This window comes from Antrostomus carolinensis, unplaced genomic scaffold (genome assembly GCF_000700745.2).
Source record: "Antrostomus carolinensis isolate BGI_N321 unplaced genomic scaffold, ASM70074v2 scaffold20302, whole genome shotgun sequence".
Classification (NCBI taxonomy): Eukaryota; Metazoa; Chordata; class Aves; order Caprimulgiformes; family Caprimulgidae; genus Antrostomus; species Antrostomus carolinensis.
This window is the reverse complement of record NW_010298570.1, coordinates 42,834-53,901: the sequence shown is the minus strand read 5'-3', so window position 1 is coordinate 53,901 and position 11,068 is coordinate 42,834. Positions and strand designations below refer to the sequence as shown.

Below are 11,068 nucleotides of genomic sequence, written 5' to 3'. Positions count from 1 at the left end.
TCCTAATAAAATCGGGCGGTTTGGTGGCGGTACCCAGCTACAGAAGTTGAGCAGTGAGCACCCTGGGATGCTGTGGAAAGTTGAGGATAGGCCGGTGGTATAGCTTGCAACTAAATAATGATATTCAGTCATAGGTAATAATTCCTAATTTGTCATAATAATCGAATAAAACTCGAATTAGAATAGAATCCTCTTTAGCTTGTCCACGAGCAATCTCATTATATTTGTTTATTGTCTGCATAATTGGAACCATTTATTGGTATGTATTGAATACTGCCACGTTTTGCATGAGTGTTTACATTGTTTTTCATTTATTTTCTTTAGTTTGGCATAGGGAGTTCTATTATTTGCTTCAATTAAGGGGAGTGATTTAAGTGTTGCACAGAAGGGCTGTTTGGGAAGCGTAATATTAAAACAAGATAAATAACTCAACCTACCAAATAAAGTTTGGTTCAGAGTTGCAAATACAAAAAGACTAAGTTGGTGCTGCAAACAACATAAATCCTGAAACAAAGCACGAAGCTCAAATCAAGCCAACACCAGCTATTTTAGTAATTTTTGTTATATTCCCTGACAGAATCATATTTAATTAAAATAATAATTTTAAAATGTAAATAGTCACTGATGAATGCTAAAAAAAAATCAGATCCCTCTTAAGTTAACATAGCATTTCTTAGCAGTAATTATACAACATCTCAATTAAATGTAAACATTTGTCAAGACATTTTTCAGTACATTTAATATCCTTTTATTAATATGTTTGTATTCTGACCGTTCTTAAAAAAATAATCTCAGTAGAGGAGTATATTTTTGAGTAAATATGTCTATATTATTATTATTATTATCCATTTGTTTATCTGGAAACCTGTGATTTATCTTTCAATTAGTATGCCCAGACAGCATCAAAAAGATTTACTCTTTCATATTCTTCTTTTTAGATCTTGGATGAGTTTTGCAATGTGAAGTTCTGCATAGATGCCAGTCAACCAGACGTAGGAAACTGGCTCAAATATATCAAGTTTGCTGGATGCTACAATCAGCACAACCTTGTTGCATGTCAGATAAGCGATCAGGTATGTGGTGTTCACTTTCTGGACTTATTTTTTTTAAGGAGCTTTAAGGTGTCAGTGGGGAAAAAAAAAACCAAACACCAAACCAACAGCAATTCACTACAGATTTTGGCCTCTTTGCTGTTATAGCAAAAGATAAGGCACAGATGTGAAATGCAGAATAGAGTAATTTTGATTATGGGCTGCAGATAATATGAATTCTCAATTTTTCCACTTTGTTGTTCAATTCACAAACAATCTCCTATTTTTTTTTTATTACTTTCTGTGTTATATCTGATAAAAGATGTGGCTGCTTTTTTTAGGAATACAGAGACAGTATTTGCTGATTTTTGAATTCGTAGTGTTTTCTGGCTCCTGTTCCGGTCCACTTGGATTGTTACGTTAAACCGTGGAGTTGATCAGAAGCTGTAATGTGAAATTAATGGCAAGAGTGGAGAGAAAGATCTAAAACTGATAATGCTACCAGTGTAGGTGGATGTGTGGGGCTTCGGATTTGAGTGCACACATGCATGAATATTATTCTGCTTTCTCATACACTTTGCTGGAACTCGTGATATTTGTGTGCTGAACCAGGTTCTTCAGTGGTTTTATTTTTCTTTTCATTTATTGCACTTAAATCCACTCTTTGTTGGGCTGAAAGGTTATTTATCCTTGTGTGTTTGGAAAAAAGGCCGGGATAGGCAGAGGAAGGACACAGTGAAGCGTTTTGTTTTCAATTATGCTGATGAGTTATTAGGTGTTTCTTAAATCAAGGTTTGCTTTAGTCTGCGGGTAATACATGCCGTTATGAAATATTTGAATGGGTGAAGTTAGGGTAAGAAAGCTACACTTCTGGAAAATAAAAGATCTAAAATAGCCAAGCAGCAACTGATTGTGAATTCTTGTTTCCAGTTTAAACTTTGCTACCTGCAACACAGGGTTTGATTCATTTAATCAGTGTTTCATTTTTCACCCCTTAATTAACTGCATCAGGTGAATGTTAAAGATTATCTTTAGCTGATTTAATTGCCTTGACAGTATTGAAAGAAGAATCACAACCAGACACAAAGCTGCAATTAGAAATCATTCTTTCTAATCAAATTCCTTACGTATAGGAAATGAACGTGAGACAGCTTTCTATTTCCAGCACAGCATTATGTATTTCGCTCATGCAAGATAGTTGATTAAAACTGGTTTAAATAACTTTTTCAGAAACTATAAAAGAAGATTTTTAAAAAAATAAAAAAAAATCAACTTTTACAGTTCAGCCCTGAGCACATGTAACAGAATGAGCCAGCCGACTGAGACATAATTTCTTTTTTATATAGCAGCTGGTTTAACTAAAGAAACCATAAAGATTATTAGTAAAATGCAAAGTACATTTTCCAAGTTGAAATATGCTTTACACTGGAAAACGGTAAATTCTCTCCATGCGAAGCATTTATGGAACAGTGATGCAAAAAGGAAACTATATAGATAATTGAAACAGCAAATTCGAATATGTTATGTTTAATAAGAGCTGGCACAGATAGGAAAGATTAGAAGTGGAATCACGTGCATTGATCAAAGCAACTTACTGTCTTTGCCTCAGTATTGGTGATCTGCAACTGAAAATACACGCTGGGCTGAACCACCAGCATCTACCCCTGCAACGCAGACAGGGACCCGCGTTTTGACGTTTTTGGAAGGAAAGTTATGGTGCTTGTAACTTTCTCTGTTTTTAGTGTTTACATTTCTGAGATTCGGTTATGGTGGCTGTACCGCTGCCAATAATTTTCTTTCATTCACTGGAGAGTTGTTATTTATTTTGCGCTGTATCGTGCCGCTCACAATTCCATATTTTAATAGCTTATTGTCGCTGAGATTTGCAAATTAAGAATCGGTTGTTTTTCAAGTAGCGTGTTGTGAGCTGGGCGCTGTCAGCAAGAGATTGTTGTTCATTTGGCCCTTTGGAAACGCTGCACATTTACCCACAAAATTGTACGCGCGCTCCCAATGTTTTATGACTGGAGCCTAAAAAGTTAATGCTAAAAATGTGCTCTCGAATCTTAAAGCGAAAAAGCTTTTCTAACAGCTCCTCCTTCTGCTTTCTTCTGGCACAAGCTCACCAGAGGTAATATAAAATATAATAGGAAGGCAAACTGGGAAATGGACATTACATGGCCAAACGTGTGCGTGTACAAGGAGTGACAAATGCACGTCAGGACTGAGCTTGCATATGTGGACTACGTGGGGCTGCCTTTGGGTCACTCTGCTGCTGTAGCTCCTAGAAAAAAAGGGGTAAAAAAGGAAAAAAAAAAATATTAAAAAAAGTTGGGGAAAAAAGAAGGTTTAAAAAAAGTGAAGTTGAGGATGTGTATCAGTGGTTGCAGCTAGAGCTGGAGGACAGAGGTGATGCAGCCCAGCTGGGACAGGAGGCCCCAGCTCAGCTGGAACCACAACCAGCGCTGGGTGCTGGGGTGGGGTGTCACCCCTGCTCCCCCGAGTCCCCCCTGCTTCCCCGAGGAACAAGAAGCACCTTAGCATCCCTCATCGCACAGTGAGCATCCTCGCTGTGGGAGACGCTGCTCACTCCCGAAGCACAGACACTCGATCAGCAGTAATTGTTCACCTCTAATTGCTTCAACTCATCTGTAAAATTCCCAAGCAAACATTGGGCTGTACCTGAAAAGGTAAAAGATCCTGCCAGTGCTCCCAGCCTCATGCTGCCCACAAGTTTATGCTGCTAAATTCAAGCTTGACTGACAGACAGGTATGATTCCCAGATTGCTTGGGGCAGGATTTTAGATGCATCTCAGGGCGACATGTAATCTTGTCGCTCTGCTAAGCTCTACCTTCTGTCTTTAACAAAAAGAGTGAAAGAAAAACATTTTTTGTTGTTTTTGCTATTGGACTTTTTTTTTCAGAGGTGTACCAGCCCACCCCCCAAACTCACGGTTGAGGTTAGGTTTCATCACTTAGGATCAACTTTACAAAAGGCCTGGGCTCTTTCTGGTGACTGTATAAATGAGCTCTGCTGAGATGAACAGCTCGATAATGGTGGGATGCAGTCAAAACATGCACGCGGGATGCAACTCGTGTTTCATTTGATTGGAGGTGGAGTAGAGTTTAAAAGCTGCATTTTTTGATTATTTTTTTTTTTTTTAATTTCCAGCGAGGTTGATCTAGGATTTCTTTTTGCTGTCTTCTTATTATCTCCTGTCATACCCAATCTAACCTGAACATATGTAATTCAAGATGTATATGGATAATAAAATTCCACAAACCGGGCACTCTCATTTTTTCCTTTCCCCAAAGGAAAGCTCTGTGTGCAGAGCTGCAGAGAGTCCTGTCACTGTTACTGCCCTGGAATGTGTTTTTTCAGCTCAGAGTCAGTTAGGATTCAATACCAGTTTCTGTTAACTTGGACGACCCCCCTCTGTTATCATTAAACATCTATTAGTTTCAACTTTTTAATGACTTCAGAATGATTAGCCCTGTTAGGTTTTCTGGTAGTGCTGTCATTTGAGCAAAAGCATTGTTTTTAAATATATACGTTAATGAAAATGTAGTTGCAAATACAGCAGTGACTGTAGCAATGGCATGTCAGGGGCTGTCACAGGTTCCAGGCACATTTGCAGGCTGGGATCACGGTCACCTTCAAACTATAATTTTTTTTAATTTTTTTTTTTCTTTTAAGAAAAGTAGTTGGTAGCAGTTGAAATTAAAACTCCTGAATATTGTTTTTATCTTGCTTATTGCATGCGGAGCTCTGATAGTGATAGAGCCACATAATGCTGTGAAACTGCTCTGAGGTTCCAGGTCAACAGAGCAGCTCCTGAAGATTCCCTTTGATTTATCCACGGAAAACTCCATGTGGCTCAAGATGAGTTTCCCGAGGTTTTGGTTTGCTGTGTGTGCTGAAATTGGTTTTTGGGGTTCTTTTTTTTTTGGTATGTTTTGTTGTTTCCTTATATTCAAGTATATGCTGCTGCAATGGGAGAAAAACCAGTAGCATTACACTCTTAACAACGTGCCCGATGTCAGTGATATAAACTTCCAGGAGTGAACCTACTGCTGTAGGTTTTACCAGATCTGATCCCATCTTACACCTTTTACAAACTTTTTTAATCCGCAGACACAGCTTCATGTTTCAGATTTTACTGCCGCTGCTCCTGCTCCTCAGCAGGCAGAAAACGGCAGAGACTTCTCCAGCAGCCTTGGTCACACAACCACCTGCAAAAGTTGTGTATTTAAGGAATAGTTTTGAGGCCGTGTTGTCAGAGAGTGAAATTAAGGTTTTGCCTGTTGTGGGTCAGGAGGGCACACGCACGCTGAGCTCATACGGGGCCCTATTCTGCCATGGTTCTTTCTATGAGTTATTAGTTTATTAAGCAAATAAAGCTTAATCCAGCTCCCACTGAAAATCTGTCTCCAGTGGAGCAGGGTCGTGTTAGCCTAAGGCTGGTGGAACGAGGGGCTCATCCGTGGTGATTTTCCACTAATTGCAGTTGGAGCTGAGACTGTGGATGAAAACTCCTGCCTGGTCTTTATGTCCATCTGTGTTATTTGGAGCTTAATACACTGGTGTTGTTACCGCTTTCCATGTTGGCCTGTCCTGACGTGACCTAAAAGAAATTGTTTGGAACCAAAACCAGCAACTAGTTGTTGCCATTTCTGCAAATTGATAACCTTTTTTTTGATGATTCATGTTTAATAAAAGCAGTAACGCAGATCTTCTCTAAGAAAAAATGCCTTTTTTTGTGATGAGAGCTGTTGAATCCTACTCGTATGCTTACCAGAAAGAGTATGGAGGATTATAGATGTCCACAGAACCAGAACAAGGCTACAACTCGCTTGACACTTTGCGTGGTTCATGAGTGATGTTGGAAGACAACTGCATGGTGAGGTCACCTCAGGAGAATGGGTGGACACACAACGGTTGTGGTCTGGTGTTGGTCGTCAGCAACCCCCAACCAGGAGATTTTTCAGGGCTGGAGCAGCTCGGCTGGATGTGACAGCCCCTCAACCAGACCTGGGGCTTTCATAGAGGCTAAAATTCACCAGGATGGAAGAAGACATGAGTACCAATGGGGAGGTGGCCTGTAGACCCTGAGATGCTGAAGAGGAGGCCCTACGGAGGGACATCCTGCAGCTCCCTCCTCACTTCAGGAGAACAGGAGACACCTTTTGTGTCAGAAGGTGGAAAAATGGAGATGCCTGGTGCCATTTCAGGAGAGCATCTTCACTCCAGCCCCTTCTGCTTGATCTGCTTTGGCAGTTTGGGGGTATTTTGTAAAGGAGGAGGGAAAGCATTGGCAGTCCTGGTGCCGAGGTGCTGCGGTGCTCCCCTGCCATTTCATCAGGGTGAAGGGGAGGGTCCCCTCCTCCCCGCCGGGCTCCCACCCACATCTCCATGTCCCCACAGCCGCCTGCACGCAGGCACTTACTGAGTTTTCGCCTGTGGATTTTTGTTGAAGTTTTCTTTGGGCCCAATACAGCTCTTGGGAAGGACTCCTCTGTGTTAGCCCTTGAAAAAACTCCAGTTCATTTCAATTTATCATTTGCCCGAGTATGGCAAGAAGAACCTGGCTCAGGTTTCATCGCTCAGTTCTCCAGCTGCAGAAGTTGTTCATCACAGGAGCTAAAATTGAAGCTTTGCTGTTTGGACCTTTTTTTTTTTCTCTTTTCCCTCTCAAATGCTTAATTACTGCTCATTGTGAGGTTATATATCCGTTTGTCCTAATTTTTCCGACGGGCATAAATCCTGATTTTGATTGAGCTCCTTGAACATAACACTTAGTATTAGTTTTGGACATTTTAATTTGTTTTGCTTTTCAGGCAAGTTCCACTCTTGCTCTGAAGCAGCACAGAGGAGAATGCCAGTTGGCAGTGTGTGTGCTGCCTTGCTGGGTGCTCACTTTCCTGCCCCAGCTTGGGACATGCTCCCCTCCAGGTCACCACAGACCCCGAAAGTGGCCAGGAGCTGGGGCCGGTGCTTTGCTCGGTGTAGTTGTACCCATGGCATATGGGGAGGACAAGAGCCCGTTGGGCACAGGGTGGGATGTTGGTGCAGGAGCGACAGCGCAGGGCTTTGCTGTTGGGTTTCATCATGCTTTCACTGGGGTGTGCTCCACCATTGGTGTCTTCTGTTCCTTCCCACTGTCCCATCCAAGAGTGGCTCCTCTGCTCACTCCTGTACCAGTGTGATGCAGGATGAAGTCACTCAGTGCCTTCCCCTGCTCAATGCACTACCAGGGATGTTAAAGTACAAACAACACCGACTCTGAGCATCAACTTTTGCCTGCCCTAAAATTTCCCAGACAGCTCTGAGGCACGTGCAACGTTTTCCAAAGCTCTCATATACACAGGACTAAAGGGTTTAGTGGGATGCAATGGAATATAACTCCTCTTTGGGGCTGAACACGACAGACGCGTGAATAGCAGCTGGTGCCTTTCCTCACACGCTGCAGCTGAAGTGTCACTTTTTCCCCCCAAACCAACATCCTTTAGTCCTGGGGGCTGGGGCCACACTGGATGGGAGCAGAGGAGGGGTTCAGACAGAGCAGTGTGGGTCTCACCGGGGCGGGTGGGATGGCCGGGGCACTTCAAAGCAGGCAGGCGGCAGCGGCCGAGCGCGCAGCCCCGGCCCGAGCTCACGGGGAGTGCATTTTCGCTATTATTTCAATTATTACAACTTCCTGAATAGGTTGAAGGTCGTTCATAATTCACGCTTCTGTCATCTTTACACATGCCAAATGCAGTCTATTAAGCATAAATAAAATTTCAAGTGCCTGACCAGGAAAAGTAAACTGGGATTCATAACAATGGGGCCTTATTCATCCATTTAAAAGTAAATTGTGTGTGTTCCTTTTTTTTTTCTTTCCCTCCCCTCCCCTTTCCCTTTATGGCTTTGCAGTTTGGGAGCTTTTATTTCTGCTCGGTAGCATGAATATATGACCTGTGGTGTAGGCAGGCACAGAGGACTGATGAGTTAGGCCTCCCCCAACTTCTCCCCACCTCAGACCCCCTGAACTTTGAAAGTGTTTCCAGATCTGGATCCGATTTTGCTCTTCCTATATAAACTGCAGTCACACACCGCTGATCCCAGGGCATGTGAAATGTGCATCTGGACTTTGCTGTTATTTATTTATATATATATTTTTTTCTCCCTCTGGTTGTTTCTCTACCGTGCAGCAGCTCTTCCTCTACTTCTCAAGGCAAACTGGTGTGCACTTGCACGTCATGAGCACAAGTTAACCCAAGAAAGTCAGGTAACAAAACAGCCTTGCTAAGCTGAAGAGGTGAAAGTCAGAAAATTAAAAACCTTTCATTAATTACGGTAGAGTCAGGACTGCGTCCAAGAAATGTTCAAGCTTTGCAATTGAAAAGTCCATTTATTCTGCATTACTATTTCTTAATGCAAAGTATCTTCTACGGTAGAGGCTGATGTTGCTGCAAAGCCAGGGCAGCCAGGAGGGGACCTGTGGGATTGGGGGTAATTTAGGAGCTTTCCCATGTGGGGACTCACAGGACCCCCACGCTGTCTGCCCTCACTGGGCTGCTGCTGCCTAAAAATTCAGGCAACGTGGTTCATTTCCACAGGACACAATTAGCTTCTTGAGTTTTCTCAGACAGGCTAATTCCAGGAGGTTTTAGGTGGGAAGAGTGAGAAAAAACGCTTTTCACGTGAAGTAACAAGGACAGCTATTAAAATCAGATTAAATTTACCTCCATAATCATTTTGGTTTAAAGTTCAGTATCTTTTGTTTTAGATCTTCACTGGAGCGCAATATGGTATATAAACTATTATTACAGGAGGGGGTTTTTTTGTGCATACAGAAATTAAAAAAAACCCCCTATTTTTAATAATAATTAAAGTTAGTATTTTAATAATAGTAATAATAATGTTAAAATACCAGAGCTGGAAATCTGTCACCTGGGCCTTGCTTTGAAGGGCGTTAGTTCTGAGATGCAAAATAAAGGAATATCACTCAACCTAAAATATGGAGTTTTTTTGGGATACTCCATCTTGTCTCCCTGCTGAGGTACAGAGTGGCTGACCAGGTAGTTTCTGATGGGTAGCTTAATCATCTCGGATATTTTCAAATACCAACATAGAGAGGACAATTGACTGCAGAGTTTATACCCTGCTTAGGGATTTGTCCTACAGCTGCAAGAAAGGTGCTGCATTGTACCTACGGGGCTTCCCAAAGAGAAGCGACGCACCCCAGCACAGCGCTTCGTGAGCAAGACCCTCTTTAAAAACAAGCATCGCTTCAAGCAAATATTCATCGGATACAGCGGTGACATCAGATTTATTTGCAAGAGTTAAAAGTTGACTTCACTTAAATGTGTTTCGACCTTTGATCAGATGAGTTGCGTTGCCCCAGCTGTGTTCCCGGCACGCTGAAGCCCACGCAGCAGCCCCGCGTCCTGCGGCACCGATTGTGGCATCGGCTCCGGAGGGGATTTTAGTACCAGCCATTTATCTGGCTGTATGAGGAGACATGCATGAGACCCTACCATGGCTTTTTTGACCCCTTGCACCCTCCAAAATATTCGATGGAGTTTGAAATCCCAGCAGCAAAGGGGAAAAATGTCAAGGTCAAGCAGACCCAGCTGATGGTTTGACCAGGGAGGTGCAGCTTGGGCACATCAAGCTGCCCATAAACTTTCTTCTGGCTTTTATGGGGAAAATTTGTCATAAGCAGGGGGTTGTAGCATCAGCACATTGTGCTCGATGTGTTTTACCAGAGCTTCCAGCACCTGGAGAGGGACGAGCACCAGGGTGGTGGGACAAGCTCACCCTGGCACCCTTCACCACCGCTCCCTGGAATGCCTCCTCCAGAGCAGTTTTTGGGACAAGGTGAAGAAAAGAAAACAAATCTGAGGAACTACATCTTGTTTCGTTATTTTTAGGTATTTAGCCCATATCTGTGGGCAAAGGCTGGTTGTGCAGAAAGAAATGCTGAGGCTGTACGGCCACCTCCTGGAGGACATGGGTATGTGCTGCTGGGGCCACCCGATGGGTGATGGTTCATGTGCAACCCAGCAAGGAAAATACCCATGGGCTCTGCATCCCCATACCTGCCTCGTGACAAACACATCTGTTTGACTTCAGCAGTGGAGGGGATTTTCTGCCTTTCTCCCAACGCACTGAAACGAATATTGAGAGTTAAGAGTTTGAGAGCGAAACGTTTAAAAATATATTAGCCTGAGAAAAACTCAAAGGCATCATTTTTTAGCGTAGGAAACATAGCTGTCATGTGTTTTTGTTTAACAAGGCCTGAGGAAGTTACTAATATTTATTTGAGCTGCTTTGTGGAGCTTTTTTAGTGTTCTTCACATTTACTGCTGAGACAGAAAGCAGCCAGATGGATTTTGGGAATTTCCTTTCGGCAGAGCTTTGCGGTGCCGACGTGCACTTGTTCTGGGTGCACAGACCCAAGGGAGTGTGATCCCTTTTCCCCCTGCAGCCTCCTGCTTCCCTGATGGGCTCCTTCCCAGAGCCTGATATCACGGTACAGAGGGACCAGGTACCACCAGCCGGGGTCACCACCAACAGCTTTGGCTGCTCATGGTGTTTCTTCATCCAGGACTGGTTTTTCCTTTGATTCCCATTTGAAGCTAAGGAATATATGTTGGTTTGTATAAACCTCTCACCTCACAGCTCCCTGGACTGTGTAGATGATTGAAATGAGGAGTTGGGTGCCTGTGGTTTAATCAGCAACATCTCAGGTCTGCTTTAGTACCTTTTCCCAAGGCAACAGGAGTTATCACCTTTACACGGGTCACTCAGGGATGTGTTTTATGGCTCCTTTGTACATGGGTTTGGTATAACCAAGCATGCAAATTGCTGGTGATATTTGCAGTCATCAGGCAGCTCATTTTGCAGCAGAGGCTGTTGAAAGCAATCATCCTTTTTATCCTCACAGAACCCAAAGCACCAACAGCTTTGGGGCTATAAGGAGCAGACCTGCTGTAGTCAAAGTCAGCACCTCTCCAGCAAATGGCAGCCAGCACCCACACCAGGATAG

At 43.1% G+C, this 11,068-nt stretch overlaps 1 protein-coding gene across 5 annotated transcripts in view; it reads left to right on the top strand.

The window, feature by feature from the left end:
• Positions 1–944: 944 nt before the first annotated feature.
• MECOM (MDS1 and EVI1 complex locus) overlaps positions 945–11,068 on the top strand; it is a 47,149-nt gene continuing 37,025 nt past the window's right edge. For all 5 annotated transcript variants that reach the window (XM_029083617.1, XM_010162472.2, XM_010162471.2 and 2 more), the window contains exon 1: positions 945–1,073. The gene's annotated coding sequence lies outside the window, so the exon portion shown is untranslated. The remainder of the gene's footprint in view (positions 1,074–11,068) is intronic.